We start from the raw sequence: 14,793 nt of genomic DNA, 5'->3' as shown, positions 1-14,793 counted from the left end.
ATGGCAAGACCTCATCTCTACTAAAAATAAAAATAAATTAGCCGGGTGTGGTGGTGCATGCCTATAGTCCCAGCTACTTGGGAGGCTGAGGCAGGAGGATCACTGAACCTCCAAAGTTGAGGCTGCCATAAGCCATGATTGTGCCACTATATTTCAGCCTGGGCAACAGAGCAAGACCCTATATCAAAAAAAATTTTGAAATTCAGTGGTGCTGTGTACAGTATATTCACAAAGTGATGCAAATATCACCGCTATCGAATTCAAAACCATTCCGTCACCCCAAAGGGAACGCTGTCCCCATCAGCACTCACTCCCATCCCCTCCCCAGCCCCTGACAAACACATCCACCCTCCATCTCTGTGGGTTGCCCTATTCTGGGCATTTCTTATCTGTACATTTATTTCAAAGGTCATTCGTAATTATTTTTGGTTGTTAATATGAATGAGATATTTTTCCATGACACCTTTTTTTCCATTATACTTTTTAAACGTGGAAGTTGGGTATATATAGGAAATCTCGTGATTTTGAAATTAATTTAGAAACTGGCTTCTTTTATTTTATTTTATTTTTTTGAGACAGAGTCTCGCTCTATCGCCCAGGCCGGGGTGCAGTGGCTGGATCTCAGCTCACTGCAAGCTCCGCCTCCCGGGTTTACGCCGTTCTCCTGCCTCAGCCTCCCGAGTAGCTGGGACTACAGGTGCCCGCCACCACGCCTGGCTAATTTTTTGTATTTTTTAGTAGAGACGGGGTTTCACCATGTTAGCCAGGATGGTCTCGATCTCCTGACCTCATGATCCGCCCGCCTCGGCCTCCCAAAGTGCTGGGATTACAGGCGTGAGCCACCATCCCCGGCCATTTTTTTTTTTTTTTTTGAGACGGAGTCTCACTGTGTCACCCAGGCTGGAGTGCAGTGGTACAGTCTTGGTTCACTGCAATCTCCGCCTCCCAGGTTCAAGCGATTCTCCTGTCTCAGCCTCCCGAGTAGCTGGGTCTACAGGCATGTGCCTCCATGCCAAGCTGATTTTGTTTCTTTTTTGTAAAGATGAAGTCTCCCTCCATTGCTCAGGCTGATCTTTGACTCCTGGCCTCAAGCGATCCTCCCTCTTTGGCCTCCCAAGGTGCTGGGATTGTAGACGTGAGCCACAGTTCCCAGCCAGCATAGGTATATCAAATAAAGCAAACCAGGAGGAAAAAGTAATTGCAATCTTTTTTTTTGTTTGAGATGGAGTCTCACTCTTTCACCCAGGCTGGAGTGCAGTGAAGCAATCTTGGCTCACTGCAACCTCCGCCTCCCATGTTCAAGCGATTCTGCTGCCTCAGCCTCCTGAGTAGCTGGCACTGCCAGCACCCGCCACCACGCCCAGCTAATTTTTTTGTATTTTTAGTAGAGACGGGGTTTCACCATCTTGGCAAGGCTGGTTTTGAACTCCTGACCTTGTGATCCACCAGCCTCAGCTCCCAAAGTGCCGGTATTAAAGGCATGAGCCTCCACACCTGGCCAGCAATTGCAATCTTAATGATCAAGGTGAATCAAAATGTATATGGGACAGGCCGGGCGTGGTGGCTCATGCCTGTAATCCCAGCACTCCCCGGCACACACACATCCCCTCCATGCCTCTGGATGGGCCTGTCCTGGACAGTTCATAGAAATGGGATCACACATTGCATGGCCTTCTGAGTCTAGCATCTGTGACTGAGCACGATGTCCTCCAGGTTCACACTGTGGCCTGGCTCCTGTTGGTCATGGGATAACGTTCCAGCATGGATGGACCACGCTATGCCCAGCCATCCCCTCCTGCCGGGTGTTCAGGCTGTGCCGTCCTCTCAGCTGCTGGGCATCAGGTGTCCATGTGTGCACTCGGCCTGTGTCCCACGTGGGTGTTTTGTGTGGCTGCTGTTTATGCTCTGTCTCTGCTGACCTTCTGGTGCCACCGCCTGGTGGCCGCCCCGGGGCGTGGCCCACGTTCCTCAGTATTTCTGGAGCTGTTTGCCCTTCTTTCCAAGCCAGAGAAGCAGATGGGAAACCAGAGCAGCTGCCCTCCTTGTCCCCGCTGCAGTCCTCGCGTCACTGGATGGGATCCTGCTCCCGGGAAGGCCGGAGGGAGAAGGGCTGCATCTGTCTGTCCTGGAAAGCAGCTCTGCGCTGCCCCACCCGCCTGCCGCCAGGCCACTGTGTCCTCGTGGCTCTGCTGCCGGCCTCAGGGATCCCCTCTGAGCTTTGACCACAGGCAGAGGTTGGACCTGCCTCTCCGGGCAGGTGGCCCATGACTCTCCTCTACTTTGTGGGATAGAGGGACATGGGGTCAGGTGTGGCTCCCTGGACCCCTCAGCCCACACCCCCAGCACCGATTCACCAAATAACTGGAAACCACTTCTTATCAGGCACAGGCCATGGCCCTGGTCCTGACCTCAGCATGTCATCAACAGAAGGCTGACTGAGGCCCTGTGGCAAGGTCCCTGGTAGGTCACATCGCCGGGAGGGGGATGCCAGCCCTGGGTCACCACAGCTGCCCCTCCCGTTTCTCTCCACCTGCAGTCGGTGTCCTGGCGTTCTGGAAGCAACTTCCCCTGCCTGCTTCTCCCGCTTGGCCGCGGGGCCACAGGGTGCTATGACTGCACAGGAGGCCTCAGAAGGATGGGCAATTTTTAAAATTCTATTTGTTTTATTTATTTTTATTTTATTTATCTTATTTTTGAGACGGAGCCTCGCTCTGTCGCCTAGGCTGGAGTGCAGTGGTGCGATCTCGGCTCACTGCAACCTCCGCCTCCCAGGTTCAGGTGATTCTCCTGCGTCATCCTCCCAAGTAGTTGGGATTACAGGCGTGTGCCATCACGCCCGGCTAATATTTGTATTTTTAGTAGAGACGGGGTTTGGCGATGTTGGCCATGTTGTGCCCGGCCAATGTCATCTGTTTCTTTTTACTTTTTTAAATATGTGGGTCTTGAACATTTACACACGTGTTGGTCAACATCCATGGAGAAGAGACGCAACACACAAGTCTTCAGGGAAATGCAAATCAAAGCCATCGCCAAGATGATGTCACTCAGAAATTGGACAATAGCTGCCGGCACAGTGGCTCAGGCGTGTGATCCCAGCACTTAGGGAGGCCAAGGTTGGCGGATCACCTGGGGTCAGGAGTTCCAAACCAGCCTGACCAACAAGGTGAAACCCCGTCTCTATGAAACATACAAAAATTAGAGAGGCCGAGATGGGCGGATCACCTGCGATCAGGAGATCAAGACCAGCCTTTATCATGGTGAAACGCCGTCTTTACTAAAAATACAAAAATTAGAGAGGCTGAGATAAGTGGATCAACTGAGATCAGGAGTTTGAGATCAGCCTTTAACATGGTGAAGCCCTGTCTCTACTAAAAATGCAAAAATTAGCTGGACGTGGTGGCAGGCACCTATAATCCCAGCTACTCGGGAGGCTGAAGCAAGAGAATTGCTTGAACCTGGGAGGTGGAGGTTGCAGTGAGCCGAGATCACACCACTGCGCTCCAGCCAGGGTGACAGGAGCAAAACTTCATCTCAAAAAAAAAAAAAAAAAAAAATTAGCTGGGTATGGTGGTGCCTGCAATCCCAGCTACTTAGGAGGCTGAGACAAGTTGAATTGCTTGAACCCAAGAGGCAGAGGTTGCAGAGAGCTGAGATTGCACCTCTGAGCTCCAGTCTGGATGACAGAGTGAATCTCCGTCTCCAAAAAAAAATTAGCTGGATGTGTTGGTGCAGCTACTGGGGAAGCTGAAACACAAGAGTGCTTGAACCCGGAGGCAGAGGCTGCAGCGAGCTGAGATCGTGCCACTCCACTGCAGCCTGGGCCACAGAGTAAGGCTGCTTGTGTATTTCTATAATGAAGAAAACTATTGCGGGAAAAAAAATCAAAGAGAAATGCAGACCTTTAAAAGGTCTATCTGGAGAGAAGCAGGAATGAGGAACTCATGGGGTCCTGGGCTGGCCGCAGACAGGAGACCCCAAGGTCCCAGCATGAGGGCGGTACATGGTGAAGATGGGGTCCAGGCTCTTGCCAGGAAGCCTGAGACACTCTGTGGTCGGCTAAATAACAGCCCCCAAAGATGCCCATGTCATTCGCAGGACCTGTGAATGTACCACTTCCCATGGCCAGAGGGGCCACCCCGATTCTTCTAGGCCAGCCTGGCAGGGGTGCCGGGCTTCCAGCCTGTCCTTGCCTTGAGGGCTGCCACTGGCACACTCCAGACTTGGGACGTAGAGGGTGCCAGATGGGTGGGTTGGTGGGGCCACCTCCCCTGCTGTCTACACCGTGGGTCCTTCAATCTCGTTTCCTGCCCCTCACTTGTGATTCATTGATCAGGGCTACAGTGGAGAGTGAGGCCTGCCTGGGGTGAGGGGTTGTGGCTGTGGCTGCTGGATGTCAGATCCTGACCACCTGCCTCAGTGCTTTGACTCAGGTGCACAGCGCCCGGGACTTGGGGGACCAACCCTCCCACCCCCTCCAGTAGGGGTCCTTGGAAGGAATGTTTCCCGGCCACAGAGGAAGAGGTGTTGGTGCAGGGCCAAGGCGTGCGGCTCAGTCCTGCTCATCCAGGCCTGGTCACTTTCTGGGGTCCCCCAGCCCCCCGGCTCCTCTGTGACCTTCAGAGAGACCGGTCGTTGCAGGGGGTCCCAGTGCAAAACGTGGGCGCTGCATAAATGCAGGGGCGCCGGCCAGGGGAGCAGCGGCCGTGAATGCACCGCCCCTACAACTGTCGCAACTCCCCAGCTCTGTGCACCTGGAGTTTGAAACTGAAGCTCGGGAGACCCAGACCAGACCCAGAGTCACACAAACGGGCAAAAGAGGAGGACGTGGGGCTGGGCCCGGCCCGCTGGCCTCCAACTCCGAGTCTGCGCCTTCCATTCCCACTGCCCCCCGCCAGGCCCACTGACCCCCAACTCTGAGCCCTAGGCCTCCACCCAGAACACAGTCGCGAGCGAGGTGTGGAGTAACGCTCACGGTCCCCCATAAGAGGCGCACGCCCTGCTAGGGGGGCCCCGACAACAACAATTCCATTGGTTGGAGGGCGGTCTCTGGCCACGCCCCTCACGCTTAATGTCTGGAGCCCTATTGGTCCAGATCCCGGGCCCCGCCTCCCTCGCCCTAAGAGCCCGGGCGCCGCGCCAGGTTCGCTGACGCAAACGCGTTGCCTCGGCAACCGCTCCCCGCCCCCAGGGCAAAGGGGCCCCAGCCCCGGAGCCAGTGCGCAGGCGCGCGGCCGCCGCACGGGAGGGGGTTCCCAGGACGAGCGGCCCGGACCCCCGACTGCGTGCTCTTCGCCACGCCCGTCACCCTGGGGCACCGTGGGGGAGTGCCCAGAGCCCCGGCCGCCCGGAGGAGGAGGAGGCGACGCCCGGGGACGGGCCTGGCGCGGGTGCGGTCGGAGGGCGGGAGGGAGGGCCCGACCCGTGGCTCCGCGGATTTCAAAGGCGCGGGTCACACGCCCAGCAGCCGATCAGCCCCGGCATTTGGCGACGCAGCAAATCCAGCCCTGCGGGGAGGGGGCCCTGTCCCTGCGCCGGTCCCATGCCCAGGCTGCAGGGCCTTGCCCGCCCGCAGCCGCATCTCTCTGCCCCTGGCGCCTCCCAGGACCTGTGACAGTCCGCGGGCCTGGCCGGGGCTGCCCTGGCTTCAGCATTCTCATCTGCACAGTGGGAGCTCAGGAAACCACCGTCTGTGTGAGCCTCCTGGGGCTGTGCAATGAATCACACACGTGCAGGGGCTTGAAACGACCCACGTCTGTTCTCTCACGGTTCTGGAGGTCAGAAACCCGACACGGGGGCCTCACTGGGCTAACATAAAGGTGTGCGCAGGGCTAGTCCCTCTGGGGGCTCCCGGGAGAATCCAGTTCTTGCCTTTCCCAGCGTTTAGAGGCGCCCACATCCTTCAGCTCGGGCCCCTTCCCACTCACAGCCAAGGGCAGCCTCTTCCAGTCTCTCTCTGACTCTCACCCCGCTGCCCCCTCTCATGAGGACCCTGTGAGGACACTGGGCTCCCCAGTCATCCAGGGTGATCTCCCCTCTCAAAATCCTAACTCAGTCCCACCTGCAGAGTGCCTTTTGCCTTGGAAGTTCCCCTGGCCATGTCCTTCCCAGGATATGCACCCTGAAACACCCCCCAAAAACACCTAAGGCCTTGTGGCCGGGCGGGGTGGCTCACCCCTGTAATCTCAGCACTTTGAGCGGCTGAGGAGTACGGATTTTCTGATGTCAGGAGTTCGAGACCATTCTGGCTAACACAGTGAAACCCCGTCTCTACTAAAAATACAAAAATTAGCCAGGTGTAATCCCACCTACTTGGGAAGCTGAGGTGGGACAATTGCTTGAACCTGGGAGGCAGAGGTTCCAGTGAGCCGAGATCCTGCCACTGCACTCCAACCTGGGTGACAGAGCAAGACTCTGTCTCAAAAAAACAAAACTAAACTAAGGCCTTGTTGGGGAACAGATCAGCTGGGACCAGGGCACAGGGCACCAGGCTCCCTGTGTCCCTCTGAGAGCCATCTGGGTGTCTTCTGGGCTCCACCCCCAGGTAATAGGAGGAGGAGACGCCGCCAGGTGACCAGCAGAGCGCTTTGTCCACGGTCACTGGGGCAGGGCGTTGGCCTTTGGCCATCTCCTGGGCCAGCCCTGCCCCACACTTCCCTGGGGACTGTGCAGGAGCTAAACCCCAGGGAGACGGGGCATGCACGCTGCCCCTGATACCACTCTGTCAGAGCAGGGTGGATGGCCCCGTGGCTGCCTCAGGCTCCTGGCCAGACACCCACAGCCGCGGCAGGTGGGCAGCCCCGGGCTCCAGGCCACACCTGCCGTGCCCGCTCCCTGCCCCCACTGGAGGACCGCGGGTCCTGGCTGTGTCCCCAGGCAGGCCGGCTGAGCCACCGGAGTGGAGTGAGTGTGAGTCAGCCGGCAGGAAGGGACGCTTGCGGGCACTTGCATCAGATGTTCCTGCCACATGGCCCCATGGCCAGAGGTCTCAGCCCTCCAGGGGTCCCGAAATGACCCTGCCCATGGCCCTTCATAGCAAGGGCCGCCCCTTAGGCTGTGGTTCTGGTCCCTGGAGGGCCAGGCAGGTGGGAACTGTGAGGTGGGGTCTCGGTGGCACCCACTGCACTTGCAAGAGTGTGCAAGTGTGCACAGCCTACCCCCACCTCTTCACTCCCACATGGGCCCATGGCTGACCCTGCAAGGACCCAGGCTTGGGGCCTCTCCCAGGGACACTTGCCTCCACAGACACACAGACACACGCCCCGATCTGCTCACACTCAGACCACCCACACCAACGTTTTTTGTGTTTTTTTTATGTTGTAGGGGAAAGGTCTTTATTGTCACCCGCCGTAGGGTTGTCTGATACAATACGGACTCCAAGCTAACTTTGAATTGCAGATAAACAGGGAATAACTGGGCCTGGCGTGATGATCCCAGCACTTTGGGAGGCTGAGGCAGGAGAATCATTTGAGACCAGGAATTCAAGACCAGCCTAGGCAACATGTTGAGACCCCCATCTCAGAAAATAAAATTAGCTGAGCGTTGCCGGGCGTGGTGGCTCACACTTGTAATCCTAGCACTTTGGGAAGTGGAGGCGGGCTGATTGAGCTCAGGAGTTCGAGATCAGCCTGACCAACATAGCAAAACCCTGTCTGTACTAAAAATACAAAAATTAGCTGGGCATGGTGGTGCGTGCCTGTAGTCCCAACTCCTCAGGAGGCTGAAGCATGAGGATCACCTGAACCTGGGAGGCGGAGGTTGCCGCGAGCCAAGATGGAGCCACTGCACTCCAGCCTGGCAACAGAGTGAGACTCCATCTCAAAAACAACAAACAAACAAAAAGCCTCCAGACAATGGAACCCCCCATAGGATCCCTTGCTGCACACACCCAGCGGGGTCCTAAGAGGGGTGCTCAGGGTGGGCTGTATAGCCAACCTGCCTCCCCGGCTCAAAGGAGATGGGTGGAGGAAGAGGCCCAGGGCTGGCAAGTCAGGACCTGCCTGCGCACCTCCTGTGGGGCTTTGGGGACACCCTACATCCAACATAGGCTGAGAGTCGCCTTGCATTCTGCAGAACTAAAGAAAAAAAAAAGAATCACTCTACAGAAATGAGGAGACGCTCAAGGGCTGGCAGGAGGCAAACAAGTCGCCCCCAAGGAAGCGGGCACCCTACACCTTTGGGCTGAGGCCGGCCAAGCCTGCTCCATGACCAGGGGCAGGACAGGCCACCTCTAGGGAGCTGCAGGACCCAGGGCAGACTGAGCCTATGGGCCTCCATCCCTCTGGACTCTCGAGGTGGGGTGGGTGGTGCGGCCTCCACTGTCATGAGGTGTCTGTTGTCCCAGGAAGTAAGCAGGAGTCTGTCCCTCTCCTGGAGGGAAGGCCATGCCACCCAGTGGCTGTGGGACCTTAGGAAGTACCCATGAGGGCGGGAGGTGGCTCAGGGGTCTGGGTCACCCCGGGGCCGGCCTGCAGGGAACTCGAGCTCATCCCTGAGCCTTCTGTGTGCCCCAGGCCACTCTGCCAGGGCCCCGGGAGGCCGCGGGAGGTGGGACCAGTGGCGGGACAGCCAGAAAGGAAGCTGGGCTTGCTGGGGGTCTCCTATAGGAGTGGGGCATGGGGCCAGCACGGCCCAGACAGCTGGGATCTCCAGTGCGGGTTGCTGGGTGCACACTGGGTGTCTGTGGGAGCTGTAAGTTGGGGTCAAAGATAGAAATTGGGCAGAGCGGCCGGGCGCGGTGGCTCAAGCCTGTAATCCCAGCACTTTGGGAGGCCGAGACGGGCGGATCACGAGGTCAGGAGATCGAGACCATCCTGGCTAACACGGTGAAACCCCGTCTCTACTAAAAATACAAAAACTAGCCGGGCGAAGTGGCGGGCGCCTGTAGTCCCAGCTACTTGGGAGGCTGAGGCAGGAGAATGGCGTAAACTCGGGAGGCGGAGCTTGCAGTGAGCTGAGATCTGGCCACTGCACTCCAGTCCGGGCGACAGAGCGAGACTCCGCCTCAAAAAAAAAAAAAAAAAAAAAAAAAAAAAAAAAAAAAAAAAAAAAAAAGAAATTGGGCAGAGCCAGCTCAGAGACAGATGAGTCCTGGAGCTGTGAAGATCCCGGAGCCCGTCCCCCCACCCACCACACCCTCAGGTCCGTCACCCACCTGTGTGGCCAGTTCTGGCTCCGTTCCATCAGCACCTCCCTGGGCCTGACCTGCTCCCAGTGCACCCAAAACAGGTTCTGGGCTGGGGTCGACGCTCACCTGTCCCAGGTAATGAGGCTAGCTGGTGACGAGGTGAGGTGGGGCTGGGGTGTCCCGGGACAAGCCACCAGGCCTACCTTGGGGTGGGGAAGCCCACAGACTTCAGGGCAGGTCCTGACCCCTCCTTAAAGGAGCCGCAGCCCCTCCCGGCCAAGATCAGGTTCACCTTGGCCCCACAGGCTTGGCTGGGCCCTGCCGTGACCTCCTGGAAGAGGAAGCCACAGCCGAACCCCTAGTTAGGCCTGGTGAGGGCTCCATGGTGGGGGACCTGGGGGGGTGAGGAAAAAGAAGCCACCTGCTAGGCCAGGCGCAGTGGCTCACGCCTGTAATCACAACACTTTGGAAGGCTGAGGCAGGCGGATCACCTGAGGCCAGGAGTTCAAGACCAGCCTGCCCAACATGGAGAAACCCCATCTCTAGGAAAAATACAAAAATTAGCCAGGTTGATGGTGTGTACCTATAGTCCTAGCTACTTAGGAGGCTGAGGCAGGAGAATCGCTTGAACCCAGGAAGCAGAGGTTTCAGTGAGCCGAAATGGTGCCATTGCACTCCAGCCTGGGTGACAAGAGCAAAACTCCGTCTCAAAAAGTAAAAATAAAAATAAAAGAAGAAGCCACCTGCTGGAGATGCTGCCCCCCCCACCCACCTTGGCCAAGTCCCAGGTGACCTGGAAGCCATTCCAAGCCACCCCAGGGCCAGGCAAGACAGTGCGGTACAGGGTGGTGGCCATACCAGGAACGCGCAGGGGGAGCCCACTGGAGAGTGGGAGGGACGTCCGTGCGGGGGGTGTAGGGGTCTCTGTCCTTGTGTCTAGGGGCCATGGGCGTTTTCAGGTGTGGATTTGGTAGCGGTGTGGCAGGGTGCTGGGTGCTGGGGGCAGGGGTTGAACTGCAGCAGGAGAGAAGGAGAAAGGAGGGGGAAGGGGAGGAGAGGAGGGGGAAGGGGAGGAAGAGGAGGGGAGGAAGGAGAGGGGAAGAAGGGGAGGGGATGAGGGGAGGAGAGGAGGGGAGGGGAGGAAGAAGAGGGGAAGAAGGGGAGGGGATGAGGGGAGGAGAGGAGGGGAGGGGAGGAAGAAGAGGGGAAGAAGGGGAGGGGATGAGGGGAGGAGAGGAGGGGAGGGGAGGAAGAAGAGGGGAGGGGAGGAAGAGGAGGGGAGGAAGGAGAGGGGAAGAAGGGGAGGGGATGAGGGGAGGAGAGGAAGAAGCAGTGGAAGGGAGAAGAGGAGGGAGGATGGAGAGGAGGGGAGGGGAGGGGAGGAGAGAGAGGAGGGGAGGAGAGAGAGGAAGACAGAGGGGAGGAGAGGAGGGAAGGAGGGAGGAGAGAAGGGGATGAGGGGAGGAAGGAGGAAGGGGAGGAGAGGAGCCAGAGCTCCGCTCCAGCTGATGCTGATTCCAGCCCACAGCCACACCTCATTTCCTGTTTGTCCTCCTTCTGGGGCCAGCGTCTCTCAGGCCCTCCTCCTCACTCTGGTGCTCCCCCAGGGGAACCCTGAGCTCCCTCCCAGGCTGGCTGACCCGCCCCGCAGTCATGGAGCTGCTGTCCTGGCCCCAGGCCCTGCCTGTCCCACCCACCTACCTCCGGGCTGGCTAGTGCCCACCCTCACTGCCCCAGCCCAGACCACACTGCGGGAGGACCGGACCGAGGAGACAGTCACCCGGGGCACGGACCAGGCTTCCTGCCTCCCGCCAGGCAGGCTCTTCCCCGCCCCAGGCAGGTGGGGGTCTCACTCCCAGGGCCCCAGCTGGGAGTGGGGGTGGGGGCAGGGGGCGAGGCTGGCAGAGGTGGCCAGCCTCGTAGGGCCCCCAGGGGCTCGTAGAGCTCACAGCAGGGCAGGGCCAGGCACGGCCCACACAGTTGGGTGGGTGACCCTCCCCTTCTCCAGGGGCCACTGGCCATCTCGTGACCCCAGCCTGGGCCTGGCTGCCTGTCCAGGGCTGGCCTACGGAGAAGGTCAACGAGAGAGGATTCTGCTTCTGTTGGGAGGAAAGGAAGGAGAGGGTGCCAGCGCCCCATCCCTGTTGGTACAGCCGCCAGCACACAGAACAGTCCCGCTCAAACGTCCAAACAGTTAAGGCTGACAAACCCCTTGTTGATTATTTGGAAAATATTGAGTTTTCTCCCTGCTCACACCAGAAATCAGATAAAGGTCCCATGGGGCAGACAACATAAACCAGGGGGAACCCCGCTGCTGGGATTCACCTCCTTTCTCTCTCCCCCCACTCAGGGTGTGGATTTCAATTTGTGCAGCCTCCTGGGACCTCACCAGGTCAGAGCATCATGGGATGCAGAGTTTCTTGGGGGGTCCATGGAATCCCCTAAACCAGGGGGTCTCACCCAAGGCAGATCCTGTCCCCAGGGGACACTGGGCGACACCTGGGGACATCTGTGGTTGTCACAATACTAAGGGGAGACCACGGTCTCAAAATTCTTTTTTTTTTTTTCTTTTTTTTTTGAGACAGAGTCTTGCTCTGCCGCCCAGGCTGGAGTGCAGTGGCCGGCTCTCAGCTCATCGCAAACTCCGCCTCCCGGGTTCACGCCATTCTCCTGTCTCAGCCTCCCGAGTAGCTGGGATTACAGGCGCCCGCCTCGTCGCCCGGCTAGTCTTTTTTGTATTTTTTAGTAGAGACGGGGTTTCACCGTATTAGCCAGGATGGTCTCGATCTCCTGACCTCGTGATCCGCCCGTCTCGGCCTCCCAAAGTGCTGGGATTACAGGCTTGAGCCACCGCGCCCGGCCCACGGTCTCAAAATTCTAAACCAGTCAGGCGCAGTGGCTTATACCTGTAATCCCAGCACTTTGGGAGGCCGAGGCGGGTGGATCACAAGGTCAGGAGTTCGAGACCAGCCTGGCCAAGATGGTGAAGCCCTGTCTCTACTAAAAGTACAAAAATTAGCCGGGCGTGGCTAACTCAATTCCATCTGCAGAATCCCTTTCACCTAGGAAGTTCCCCTGGCCATGCCTGTCCCAGGATCTGCACCCTTAAAGACCCCCCTCAAAAGAAACGAAGGGCTTGTTGCGGAACAGATCAGCCAGGACCAGGGCGCAGGGCACCAGGCTCCCCGTGTCCCTCTGAGAGCCATCTGGGTGTCCTCTGGGCTCCACCCTGGGATAATAGGAGGAGGAGGAGGAGGAGAGGAAGCCAGGTGACTGGCCAAGTGCTGGCATGGAGTGGGTGGAGGCCAGGGATGCTGCTCAGCACCCTGCAGTGCCCAGGACGGCCCCGCCCCAGAGGATGACTGAGCCTTGAGTGTCCACAGGACCGATGGGGAGGAACTCTGGGTGGAACATCCCTAGAGCCAGGGGTCGTCTTCCTGTGTCTGAGCTTCCTCAGTTTTCCTGATTGCTGCGTGAGGCTTTTTTATTTTTGAGACGGAGTCTCGGTCTGTCGCCCAGGCTGGAGTGCAGTGGCGCCATCTCAGCTCACTGCAAGCTCCGCCTCCCGGGTTCACGCCATTCTCCTGCCTCAGCCTCCCGAGTAGCTGGGACTGCAGGCGCCTGCCCCCACGCCCGGCTAATTTTTTGTATTTTTAGTAGAGACGGGGTTTCACCGTGTTAGCCAGGATGGTCTCGATCTCCTGACCTCGTGATCCGCCCGCCTCGACCTCCCAAAGAGCTGGGATTACAGGCATGAGCCACCGCACCGGACCTCAGAATCACCTGAGGTCAGGAGTTTGAGACCAGCCTGCCCAACATGGTGAAACCTCCGCCTCTACTAAAAATACACACAAAAAAGTTAGCTGGGCGTGGTGGCACGTACCTGTAATCCCAGCTACTTGGGAGGCTGAGGCACGAGAATTGCTTGAACCTGGGAGGCAGAGGTTGCGGTGAGCCGAGATCGTGCCGTTGCACTGCAGCCTGGGCAACAAGAGGGAACTCCATCTCAAGAAAAATGAAAATAAAAAGAGGAGACAGCAGGCTTAGTGGCTCATATTTATAATTCCAGCACTTTGAAAGGCCAAGGTGGGGAGGTCCCTTGAGGTCAGGAATTCTAGTGCAGCTTGGGCAACAGAGTGAGACCCCATCTCTACAAAAGGTTTAAAAATCAGCAGGCAAGGTGCTGTTGTCCCAGCTACTCAGGAGGCTGGGACAGGAGGATCGCTTGAGCCCAGGAAGTTGAGGCTGCCATCAGCTATGAATGTATCCCTGCACTCCAGCCTGGGCGAAAGAGTGAGACCCTGTCTCAAAAAAATAGTAAAATAGGCCAGGCGCAGTGGCTCACGCCTGTAATCCCAGCACTTTGGGAGACCGAGGCGGGTGGATCATGAGGTCAGGAGTTCAAGACCAGCCTGGCCAACATGGTGAAACCCCATCTCTACTAAAAATACAAAAAATTATCTGGGTGTGGTGGCGCATGCCTGTAATCCCAGCTACTTAGGAGGATGAGACAGAAGAATCATGTGAACCCACGAGGCAAAGGTTGCAGTGAGCTGAGATTGTGCCACTGCACTTCAGCCTTGGTGACAGAATGAGACTCTGTCTCAAAAAAAAAAATAAAAAATAAAAAGGTAAAATAAGAAGAGGAGACACAGACACAGAGGAAGAGGCAGAGACTGGGGCGATGTGGCCACCAACCGAGGACCACCAGAGCCCCCAGAAGCTGGGAGAGGCAGGAAGCATCCTCCTAGAGCCCTCAGAGGAAGCCAAGCTCTGCCCACACTTCTAGACCTTTGGGTTCTAGGACTGTGAGAGCATACATTTCTGTTGTTTTAAGCTCCCCGGTTTGTGGTTCTGTGTTACAGTGGCCTCAACAGGCTCACAGCACCACGCAACCCCTACATGAGCGTGGGTGCGCGCGTGCGCACACACACACACACACATACACACACATACACACACACATACACACACACACATACACACACACACACACATACACACACATACACACACACACATACACACACATATACACACACTCTTATCCTTTCCTCCAAGCACTATTTAGTCGGCACCCTCCGTGAGCCAGGTCCGGGCAAGCAGGTCTAGCAGCTCCACCCCAGCTGGCACCTGGAGCTAACGTGTGTGTGTGTGTGTGTGTATGAACACACACATGCACAATGAGGGGGGCCGGGGGACCTGGTTTTCTGTCCCCCCATTGCCAAGAGTCAGGGCAATGCCAGGCGCTGGGCTGTGTTCTGGCTGGGAATTCCCCACAGCCTGCTCACAACGCCCCAGGGGTGGCTACAGCCAGGCCTCCCAGCCCCTGTGGCCTGAGAGCTGTGGCCTTCGCAGGCAGGGGCTCCCAGCTTCAGGTCAGTGGGGCTCCAGCCTCTCTGAGCTCAGGGCCTGGTTGGGGGCTCTGCGAAGCTTCTGGAAACCCCTGCAGAAGAGGAGACCACAGTCCACCCACAGCCGGTGAACCCCCACTCCTTGTGTGCCCAAGGCCTGAGGCCTGGGGAGGACTTTGAACCAGGATGCTGTGGGTTGGGGGACTGGCAGCTCAGGACGGGCTGATTCTATCTAAGCCCGGTTTGGGGCCCCAGCCAAAACGGGACTGTGTTTTACTTCCTGTCCTGGCCACCATCCACCCCTTGGGCTTTTTC

Source organism: Rhinopithecus roxellana, chromosome 8, assembly GCF_007565055.1.
Source record: "Rhinopithecus roxellana isolate Shanxi Qingling chromosome 8, ASM756505v1, whole genome shotgun sequence".
Classification (NCBI taxonomy): Eukaryota; Metazoa; Chordata; class Mammalia; order Primates; family Cercopithecidae; genus Rhinopithecus; species Rhinopithecus roxellana.
The sequence above is the reverse complement of the archived record's forward strand: the minus strand, read 5'-3'. Positions refer to the sequence as shown.